The sequence below is a fragment of the Podarcis vaucheri genome (genome assembly GCF_965113315.1).
Source record: "Podarcis vaucheri genome assembly, chromosome: 16".
NCBI lineage: Eukaryota > Metazoa > Chordata > Lepidosauria > Squamata > Lacertidae > Podarcis > Podarcis vaucheri.
Genome location: NC_138754.1, coordinates 23,430,585 through 23,442,163, shown reverse-complemented (window position 1 = coordinate 23,442,163; position 11,579 = coordinate 23,430,585). Strand labels below are relative to the sequence as shown.

Below are 11,579 nucleotides of genomic sequence, written 5' to 3'. Positions count from 1 at the left end.
TGCTCGGTCCCTGCTCCTGCCAACCTAGCAGTTTGAAAGCACATCAAAGTGCAAGTAGATAAATAGGTACCACTCTGGCGGGAAGGTAAACGGCGTTTCCGTGCGCTGCTCTGGTTCGCCAGAAGCGGCTCAGTCATGCTGGCCACATGACCCGGAAGCTGTACGCCGGCTCCTGCGGCCAATAAAGCGAGATGAGCGCCACAACCAACAGAGTCGGCCACGACTGGACCTAATGGTCAGGGGTCCCTTTACCTTTAATAGTCATGATGGCTATGGTCTGCCTCCACGGTTGTAGGCAGTAATGCTTCTAAACACCAGTTGATGGCGATCACAGGAGCAGAGAACGTTCTTGTGTTCCGGTCCCGTTTGCGGGTTTCCTACAGGCATCCGGTTGGCCACTGTGAGAACAGGATGCTTAGAGGAGATGGGCCATTGGTCCGATCTGGCAGGCTCTTCTTAAAGTTTTTATGCACTGGGAAGTGTAGGGTGACACTTGCTTTGACACAGTGTTTGGCTAGCCTCCCTGCAAACAAACCAGAGTGAATGCAAATTAAATAGCTAACTTCATCCAATCTCCCTGCAAACAAATGAGGATGGATGCTTAATAATAATAATAATAATAATAGTAATAATAATAATAATAATAAATTATTTATACCCTGCCCATCTGGCTGGGCTTCCCCAGCCACTCTGGGCGGCTTCCAACAAAATATTAAAATACAGTAAGGCATCAAACATTAAAAGCTTCCCTAAACAGGGCTGCCTTCAGATCATCTGGAGTCCTCCTCCATCGCCTCTGCATGAGCTTTCCTTCCTGTGCAGTGGGAAAATGAGTGCAGCGCTACTGTCTACTTTGACATTTCCACCAGCCTGGTGGCGGAAGCAGGTAGGTGTTCCTCCTCCACTGGTCCAGTTTCTTAAAAACTGCAAGACAGCAAATTTGCTGGCGGGATCTCTTTTCCAAACAGTTGTTTTGACTCATGGACTGGTTCTGTGCAGTTTCAGAATCTCACACTGGGAGCCTTGGTAAAGCTGAGGTGAGAGAAGCAACGAAAAGACTCCCCGGCGGTTTGTGGTCTGTTTCCATTCTGACTAGGCAGCCGTCTATATACTGATGAAATTTCTGACAACCCTGCCACAATGGCAAACAGCTCCTTTATCTATCGGGGCATCGTTTTGCTGGCTTGGCATATATGGGATGGAAAGCCACTACATTGTCACAATGGAGGGAACAACAGCATTTAACTCCCCTCCTCTCCTGACCTTTTCCTCCCCAGGTGCTCATTAGAAGACCTTGCAGCTATGATTTTGTACCTGAGCTTGCTCATTTCCTCCTCCCTCCCAACCCATTTTCCTTTTGTGTCTTGTCTTTTGTAGATCAGACTTCTCCAACCTAGTGCCTTTCAGATGTTCTGGAGTACAACTCCCGCCTCGAAGGTGAACCCTTCAAATGTGCAGAACACTGTTGCAAACTGAAACACAGCCAACTTCGAAATATTACAACCTCTCCAAATTTTGCTACGCAGTTAGCTCTCCAGCCAAGTCATGTGTACAAAAAATGCATACAGTTGGACAGAATGCGCATTAAAATGCATATATTAATGAAAAGAACCTACAAAAAAATCTCTTCTATTTGGGGAAATTGCTTTGCAAACTGTTATGGGCATTTGGAGAGCTAAACTTAAGACTGGGGGGGGGGGAGAATGAGAAACTGAAAGAAACTGGAATTGTCACATTTTCTCATTTCTGCTCCTGTCACCCTTGATCATTGGCCATGCAGTGTTTTGAGAGAGGGAGAAAAACGTTTCTACCGACTTTCTCCATGCCAGGCATACAAATTTTATAAACTTCTGTCATGTCATGTTTTAATCACCCATTTTCTAGACTAAAAAAGTCCCCAATGCTACAACTTTTCCTTGCTCCATCATTTTCCAGCTCCAATGTCCTTTCTGAGGGGAAGCTGCCAGAACTCACCAGAGATTTGTACGATGTACCATAGATTTGTATAATGGCCTTATGATATTGGCAGTTTTGTTTCCCAACAATCCCTTAGGTAATAGTAATAGGGACCCCTGGCCGTTAGGTCCAGTCGTGACTGACTCTGGGGTTGTGGCGCTCATCTCGCTTTATTGGCCGAGGGAGCCGGCGTACAGCTTCCGGGTCATGTGGCCAGCATGGCTAAGCCGCTTCTGGTGAACCAGAGCAGCGCACGGAAACGCCGTTTACCTTCCCGCCAGAGCGGTACCTATTTGTCTACTTGCACTTCGAGGTGCTTTCGAACTGCTAGGTTGGCAGGAGCAGGGACCGAGCAACGGGAGCTCACCCCGTTGCGGGGATTCGAACCGCCAACCTTCTGATCGGCAAGACCTAGGCTCTGTGGTTTAACCCATAGTCCCTTAGCATGAGGCGATGGACTATTTTTCCACAAGGGATCATCATTTTTTCCAGCAGGCTCAGTCTGGGAGCACCCAACTATGCCTCAAGCAAGTCACCACGACCCCCTTTGATGCTTTGTGATTAGATTTTTGTCACGTTTAATGACTGCAGGGTCTTTCGAGTGCTGATATTGACATAGCTGGCTTATCTATCACACAGAGATTGCATTTCTGCAGCTTTTTTGACAGTTGCCCTCTATTGCCATCCAGGTGGGGGGACGGGACACTCCTTCTGCTTCTTGCTAATGAGAAGGAATGAGCTTACATGCCAAGGATTCCAGCTCCAACCTTTAGCATCTAACACTTAAAAGAAGGATTGGGGGGAAATATTTCCCCCCGCCCACCTGCCTGAAGGAGAACCACTGCTGGGTTAGATAGTGCCAGGGCTGGGGTGAACCATCTGACCTAGTTCACAGAAGCTTCCTGCATTTCTAGCTTCATAGCTGAGCTTTCCTTTTAGAATTTCTAAAGCAGCTCCCTTGAAGCCCAATTTTAGGTGCTCAGGTTTGTTTAAAGCCCACAAATGAATTGAGCTCTCAAATATCAAATACCTACTTCCCCACTGACCCTCTTGCAGGCACACCAACTCTATGGGGCTGAGGCCTCTATGTCCCGTCCCCCCATGTCCACTGGGATGGGGTTCAGCCCCTCCCTCCATTTTGAGGGGGCAGAGCAGTTTTGGTGGGATGTTTCCCTGGAGAGTTTTAATGTATTTTCTCCTATATGTATGCATGTTTTCTGTCAAGGTGACTTACCATGGCAAGAAAGTAATAAAAATAAATTCAATTAATCATTATAATTATTATTTTAATGTTATATTTTTTATACTGCTGGGACCTTGTGGAAAAGGTCAGGTAAGATGCCATCAATCGCCTTTAATCATTTTCCTAGGATCTAGGGTATTCTTTTGTAGAGTTGTACCCTGGAAACCGTTCCAGGAGTCCGTTCGACTTCCAAAATTTTCAGAAACGAAAACATGTCTTCTGATTGGCTGCAGGAAACTCCTGCAGCCAATCAGAAGCCCTGTTGGACGTTCTGCTCCCAAAAACAGTTCGTAAACCGGAACAGTGACTTCTGGGTTTGTGGCGTTCGGGAGCCAAAACGTTCGAGAACTAAGCTGTTTGAAAACCAAGGTACGACTGTATTCCCTCTCAGAAATGTGCTCCGGTGTCAATCTGAAATAATTATTAGCATTTCCTTTGGGCCTCTACGGTAGGCTGGCAACAGCTTCCTCTGCTCCAACGTCATCACTTATTGTGGTTGCGTCTAAGCAGCAGCCTGCTTCTTCTCAGGAATGTTCCTAGTCCGTTACTTGCGTATCTGCTTGCATGCTTGCGTGCGCTTCTGAAATGCTTTGTCATAGGGTCCATCCTGCATATCTCGCTGGGGATGAGAATTCATGCTGCCCTGCTCATCTGCTCTCAGCATGCGACGTGCAAGGAACCTAGGAGGCAGCCTCAGAACAAGTCATGCCACTGGTCCATCTAGCTCAGTAGGCAAGCTAAGGCCCCACAACCATCAATGTTACAGAAGCCCAAAGGGCTTTAACTTGGGCGTTTAGCATTGCTGGTCCCATCTCAGCTTCCCAGTTCCGGAGGTCTGTACTTAACCTGAAACTGTTCTTAACCTGAAGCACCACTTTAGCTAATGGGGCCTCCTGCTGCTGCCACGCCACCAGAGCACAATTTCTGTTCTCATCCTGAAGCAAAGTTCTTAACCTGAAGCAATATTTCTGGGTTAGCGGAGTCTGTAACCTGAAGCATTTGTAAGCTGAGGTACCACTGTATCTGATTTGTTCAGCAACTAAGCTGTTCGGGAACCAAGGTACCAATGTACGTTTGATCTAGTTAATTTGGGCTACTGGTACTCAGTTATCTGGCAAATAGCCTTGTTAGAAAAAACGTCCCTTAAACTGAAAGTCTCTAGGGGGGTCTAGTTTTTAAAAAAACCCAGACAGATTTTATGCAGTGTGGTTTGAATAAGGCAGCCTATGGATGGATGTTCCCTCCAGTTTATGCTGCAGTATGGATTACAGGAAAATACAATCAATAAGATACAACACATCCATGCTCTTTCGTTTCATCTTATTTTATTCATCTCTGTTCATATGGTGTACACCTGATAAGAAAGCAAGGGAATTAAGATTAACACTTTTGCTTGATTCATCACACGTTCATCATATTGGTAATTGCCGTGTCATTTTCTTTTTCAAATAGGCAGGCGTGTTTCTTAAGCCACAATAATATTTAGGCTGCGTTCATGTTCCATGTCTGGCCTGATGCTGCATAGTGATTTTCTTCTGGCATCTTCTTTTCCTTCTGTAATTTTTCTCATTTATCATTTTAAAGCTTCGGCAAAAATGATAGTTTAAAAAATCTTGTAAATAAAATGTGCCCCTGCGCCATAGCCCTTCCCTTCCCTTCCCTGCCACTGCTTTTACAGAAATGCATTTCTTTTTTTAAAAAAAGATCAGGAGATCTGAACTTCCACGTCATTCTAGCTGGCCGGACGCAATGTAGGCACAGTGAGAAAGGAGGAATATTATTTGTCTCACCCAAGCGAGATTAAAAAAAAAGACGAGTGGGCATTGGGGAATCCCAGACCACTGCTGGCGTAGTAATGACTGGGGGGGGGGAGTTCTGGGGGGCTCTTCCCGGCTTGGAAGGCCCTTGGCTTTGCCCCTTAAATTCGCTGGAAAAGGATAAGAGGAAACACTTTACACAGAACTCGGTTTAAAAATAGCCTCTGTGGTTGGCTGTAGACTATCACGGTCTGTGGTTTCTTAATCTTACTTGCTCTTCAATAGACGTCACTGTGGCCTCATGATTCGGGAAAGAGCAGGAGGGCATTGCAAGGGAGGGAGCGTCAAGCTTCACTAGAACTTCTCAAGAGTTGCCCTGCCCAAGCAAATCCCCGGCGGTGCTGGGCAGTTAGAAAACTGCTTGCCAAGGTGGAAACATTGCCACGTGAATGCCATGGTCTTCTGCATGACCCCAGCCATGTTCAGTATGGCTGGAGGAGAGGGGAGGAGATGGCCTAGGGGGCTGGGAGATTAACCTGCCACCCCACCCATCCCAAACTCTGGATTGCTGCTGCCTGAACTAGGTGAGGGATCGGCAAAGTTTTACCTGCCTGGGCTGGTCAAGTCCCGCAGAGATCTCTGCATGGGCCAGATCGCGCACATGCACAATTTCCAGTGTCTGGGCATGTGCAGGCGCGATTTCCGTCGCCACGCTGGTTTATTTTTATTTTTTCCCAATTTTTTTAAATTGATTTTCCAGAATTTTTAAACAAACAAACAAGCATAAATCTTAACTGTACTTAATCCAATCTTAGTAAAATTGTTAAGTGGCTTCCTTGAATCCCCGTGGCTGAGTTTCAGTGTATATCATTTTAACAGTTTTACAAAACCAAATTTCTCATCCAAGTAACTTAATCACTTAACATCATTCTTTCTTTTCATTTTAACTTTAAACATATTATTCTCTAACATCACATATTTAAATCCTAAGCCTATCTGGTATTTGCAAGTTTCCCCAATTAAGCTTTCTTAGCATATTTAACTAAATAGTCTTTGAATTTCATCCATTCCTTCTGGTACTCTTCCTCCTTCTGGTCGCGGACTCTTCCAGTCAGGTCGGAAAGCTCCAAAAAGTCCATCATCAGTTTAGCACAGCATGCGGGGACTCGCCGAGTAAGCGGCTCTGTTCGGGGGCGGCTCAGGGGCCAGTTAAACGGCTCTCGGGGGCCACAGGTTGCTGACCCCTGAGCTAGGTGGACCAGTTGTCTGACTCAGTGTGTGAAATGTCTGTGTTGTCTTTTACAGCCCAGCTCGTGAATGGACTCAAGTCCCCCCACTCCCAGACAATTATCTGTCAGAGAAGAATGGATGAAGACAGAAAGCAGTAGAAGAAAAGCAAGGAATATATTTATTTTTTCTTTTGCAACAGAGGTCCCCCGCACCCGCCCTGCTCACTCTGCAAGGAGGTGAGGACCCTAAACAAAGGTGTGTAACAGCTTTTAAAGGCTTTAGAAATTGCCCGACCCCTTAACCAAAGACCACCCAAAAGCATCACATGAGCATCACAGAAAGAACAGAAATTTGAGAGTGTGGCTTGTCTCCTGTTTGTCAATATAATGCTTGCTGGTTGCATTATCCTGACGATCTGGGCTGTCTTTTGAAATGGCAAATACCCTAATTTCTGAAACCATTGTCACAGCAGACCTCCCCTATTCAAACACAAAATATGCTCTTTTGACAGCATTTGAAGGATCTGAAAGCGAAAAGGAACTATTGGGAAAGGTTTTTTCCGAGATACTTCTACTGCAGAGGAAATATCTGGGGTCATTAAGAGAGTCAAGATGGCTTTGGGATTGCTCTTTGTACTCGGATAAAGCATATTTATTTTTCCTGGAATATTTCCTAATTTTGAAGGGTGGGGAGGGAGGATTCTAAATATTAGAACAGAAACCGAAAACAATGCAAACTACCACATTCATTTAAAAAAAAAATGAAACCCAGTTTAAAAAAATAAGGCTGTATCTTGCGGAGGTGAGGGCATACGGTGCAATACTTTGTTGCAGCAGGTCCCCCTTGCAGGAGCTGATTCCCAGAATACAGAAGAGCTTGCTGAGGAGTGTGGTCATGCACTGCCTCGCGTCCCTTTTGTTCAAAATGCACCCTGCATGGACATATCCATTGCATGAGTGGAATGGCATCCGAAGGGATAATGTGCCACGTGACTTCAGCCTGCAGGGACCTGAGGAATTCCTGCATGATTCACGGCCATACAGCGGAGGCAGTGATGTGGAGCAGCATCTGAGATCTGGTAGCTCCGGGTGGAGCCTCCTTCCAGGTTACCAGGGATTATCCCAATGTGCAGTCACATCCTGTCACTTTCCAGTCATGGAGGGCAGAGTCGAGCGAGGACCTCAGGGCAAGGGCCGTTGGAAGCATCGTACGAGTGACGGCCAGCCTAATAACACGCCAAGTGACGTCATTCGCCTGCTCCTCCACTGGCCCAGGGAATCATCTGCTAAGGACATCCGTCCTTGCTGGAACGTTGCAGATTTGTGTAGTTTTACTTAAGTCTCCTGTTTCGTTAGAAGGGAAAGCACAAAAAAGGCCTGCTCTTTTTAATCAGCAAGGGGCAGGTCTGTTCACGTCCCTGAATTAGTCATCCGACTAGATTTCAGAGACTTTCTGCATCAAGGGCCCCATCTCCTGACATTCCCGTTCACATAGTGGCCAACCAAATGCCTCTTCCTGGGGAGCCCAGGAGCAGAACCTGAACTCAGCAGCCGTCTCCCACCCTCCTGCAGTTACCAGGAACTGTTCTACAGAGGCGTAATAGATACCAGTCTAGCCTCTGGTGGAAAGTTATCTCATGTTAGTTTCGTACGAATGCATTCCTACCCTGCCTTTCACAGTATGAGAAAACTGTGAAAGGTGCCTAACATTAAAATCAAATTAAACATCCCAATTAAAATCTAATGCACATAAATATTTTTAAAAAGTCATTCCTCTTTCGAGAAGCCTTCCATAATCTTTTATCTCGGTTGGTGTTTGACTTGGATTTTAGGAATGGGTTTTTACATTTATGAGTTATTATATTACATTATTATTTAATATTTTGTTTTATTTTGTTAATCAAGTTTATATCCCACCCTACCTCCAAAGGAGCCCAGGGCAGCAAACACACAAATAATGAAACCCTTAAGACAGCTAAACATACGGTAATTCCAGTGCAATTGTTTTAAGTATGTATATTTCTGTTTTATATAAGTAATGATATTGTAAATTGCTTCCTGATGCCTCATGGAAAGTGACTGAAAAATGGAACTCATAAATCAACGAGAAAATTAATACCCCCAAAAATATCTTTTACACATCAAAATAACAGCAGCCCAAATCCCAACTTGTTGTTGCCCAAAGAGCAAAAGATATGTCCTCTTTTGTGGGGACCAGCATGCCCCTCTGGTGGGAGTTTTACATTTTAAAGGAAATGTCTGGGATTTTGGGGGGGATGGATGGAGGGAGGGATGTGTTTTTTGACTTGGGCTCGGGTGTGGGCTGCTCTGCATGCCATGGCTGCTGCCAGCCTGAGCTGGGGGAAAAGGCATGCAAGCATGGCAGCAGCAACCCCACACACCTCTTTCCTGGCACAGGCTGGCAGCAGCTCAGGCTGTCCTCTTTTCCGCTCTTCAAGATATGGCAATCCTATCTGGCTCTCCAACCTCTGTTTGAAAACCTCCACGGAAGGAGTCCACCATTTCTTGTGGGAGACTGTTCTACTGGAAAACTATCAAAGCAACATTCATTCATTCATTCATTCATTCATCCATCATTCATTCATAACCCACAGTTCTCCCTGATTGGACTTAACATTAGCTGTGTTTTCCCCAGTGCATAAAAAGGAGAAACAGCCCAATTCCCTCAAAAAGCAAGAGTCTGGCTCCCTCTGTTGACCAACCCTGTCATTTTCACATTAGCCAACTATTTTAACTCTGGAAGCAGAAGGAAAAACAACAACCCCAAAGCCTCTCAAACTTCTCCCCCCTATTTTCAAGCAGCAAAACCAGGTGCATAATTTTAGAAAATATTCTCCAAAGGCAGGGGAAATGATACGGCAGCTTCTGAGGAAATGAGTCTACCAAAAATGCTTTGAGGTGGTGGTTTTACAATCATGCAGTTTATGAAATAAATTATGAGATGAAGAGAAAGCAGGGATGAGGTTTGGGACCCGGCTCTTTAAAAGCATCTAATGCAGTAGGGGCACCAAGAGGCAAGGAGAGGCGACAGGGCCAGAGGGGTAAATGACTATAAGACCTTGAAAAGCTGGAATCATCAGATCAACTCCATCCATTTTGCTGAATTAATTATAAACCAAATTGTTTCAACTGTATTTTGATTTGTGTGATTCCCTGTTCAGGGAAGTTTTTAATATTTAATGCTGTATTGTTTTTAATATTCGATTGGGAGCCTCCCAGAGTGGCCGGGGAAACTTAGCCAGATGGGCGGGGTAGAAATATTATAATAATAATAATAATAATAATAATAATAATAATAAATAAATAAATAAATTTATTATTGACTGTTTTGGATTCTGTTGCGTTATTACCATATTGGCCTGAATATAAGCCTCACTTTCCCCCCCAAATTCAGACTGTGAAAAGTTGGGCAAAATATCCCTGCACTGTAGTGTGTTGGATTAGATTATCCTTGTGATCCCTTCTAACTCTGATTATTATTATTATTATTTCCAGAGAATATTCTGGGAAATACCATCCTCTTTCTTCAGGGGGAAGCAAAGAAGTATCAATGTTTTGGCTCGTGTCTTTTACGTGTCATGTCGATTTTTCAGTTGGCTCTTCCATCCTGCGGATAGATTTACATTCTGGGCTGTGAATGTAAAATTTATTGCCCGTGTCTCGACAGCGTTACCACATAAACAGCTCCTACAGAGCTCCCACAGGCCCTGTTCCCTGCCAGGGAGAAGCCGTCCTTCAAGAAAAGCTGTAAAAGAAATTCCTCTGCTGACAGGAAAGTCAAATCCGGGTGTTGCTGTTCTTTTAATGCCCAGTTTTTCATCACCCGTCTTCCTTGCCGGTAGCTGCTTAACAGGACTGGCGCCTCAATTTTCAGGCTTCTGTTTTCCAAGGCTGTCATTGGTGGCTGTCATCCCGACCTTTTACTATGATAAATCCCACATGGAATGGCTGTGATAATCTATAGAACAGTCTGTGCTGGATCAGGCCCCTGGCCCATCTAGTCTAGCATCCTGTCCTCACTGCGGCCAACCAGATGCCTGTGGAAACTGGCAGGCAGGATCCGAGCACAACATCGCTCTCGCGTCCTGCGGTTTCCAGCAAATGGCATTCAGAATTGAAACTGAAATACCTTATTGTCACTTGTACAACTTGTATACAGTGAGATTACATGAAAAAACCCCACTAAGCTCTCTTAGTCTTAATTCCCCTCATTTACTGACGCACACCCACCAAACCTGAAAGTCAGTTGCCCTGTTGTTATCTTTTCATTCAGCAGCCTAACAGCCCACGGATAGAAGCTGTTCTTTACCCTGTTGGTGCGACTAATCATGCTTCTATATCTTCTGCCTGAGGGCAGGAGATAAGAAAGTGCTTGCCAGGGCGTGACCTGAGAATTTTCCTCACTCTCCTGAGGCAACGTTCTTCCGCTATTTCATCCAGTGGATTCATGGGACAGCCCATAATATCTTGTTGTGTATTCACTACCCTCTGTAGGCACTTCCTATCAGATGATGTCAAACCAGAGTACCACACCGTGATGCAGTATGAAAGGACACTTTCTATTGTTGACCGGTAGAAGGAGATCATCAGATGTTGATTGACACTGTTCTTCCGCAATACTCTGAGGAGATGGAGTCTCTGTTGGGCTTTCTTAACCACCTGGGTTGCATTGATTTTCCAAGTAAGGTCAGCACTGAGATCAACTCCTAGGAATTTGAAGGAAGAGATTCTCTCCACACAGCCCTCCCCGATGTAGTGGGGCTAGTTCTCTCTTCCTCCGAAAGTCCAACACCATCTCCTTTGTCTTGCTGATATTAAGGTGCAAGTTGTTCCCTAGGCACCATGTAGATATTTTTTGGACCTCCCTTCTATATGCTGATTCATCTCCACCTGTTATTAAACCCATTATGGTTGTGTCATCTGCAAACTTAATAATTGCAGTAGACGGTAATTACTACATCCACATCTGGAGGCAGAACATAGCCAAACACTCAGCTGATAACACTCAGAGGGACACGGGTGGTGCTGTAGTCAAAACCACAGAGCCTCTTGGGCTTGCTGACCTTCTGATCAGCAGTTCGAATCCCGTGCAATGGGGGTGAGCTCCCGTTGCTCTGTCCCAGCTCTGCCAATCTAGCAGTTTGAAAGCACACCAGTGCAAGTAAATAAACAGGTACCACTGTAGCGGGAAGATAAACATTTCCGTGCGCTCTGGCTTCCGTCATGGTGTTATGTTGCGCCAGAAGTGGTTTAGTCCTGCCGGCCACATGACCCGGAAAGCTGTCTGTGGACAAACGCCAGCTCCCTCGGCCTGAAAGCAAGATGAGCGTCGCAACCCCACAGTCACCTTTGACTAGACTTAACCATCAAGGG

At 45.3% G+C, this 11,579-nt stretch overlaps 1 protein-coding gene across 20 annotated transcripts in view; it reads left to right on the top strand.

Annotated features, from left to right (window-relative positions):
• Positions 1-11,579, top strand: part of HORMAD2 (HORMA domain containing 2) — a 236,046-nt gene that overhangs the window by 189,455 nt on the left and 35,012 nt on the right. The gene's annotated exons all lie outside the window — the stretch shown is intronic.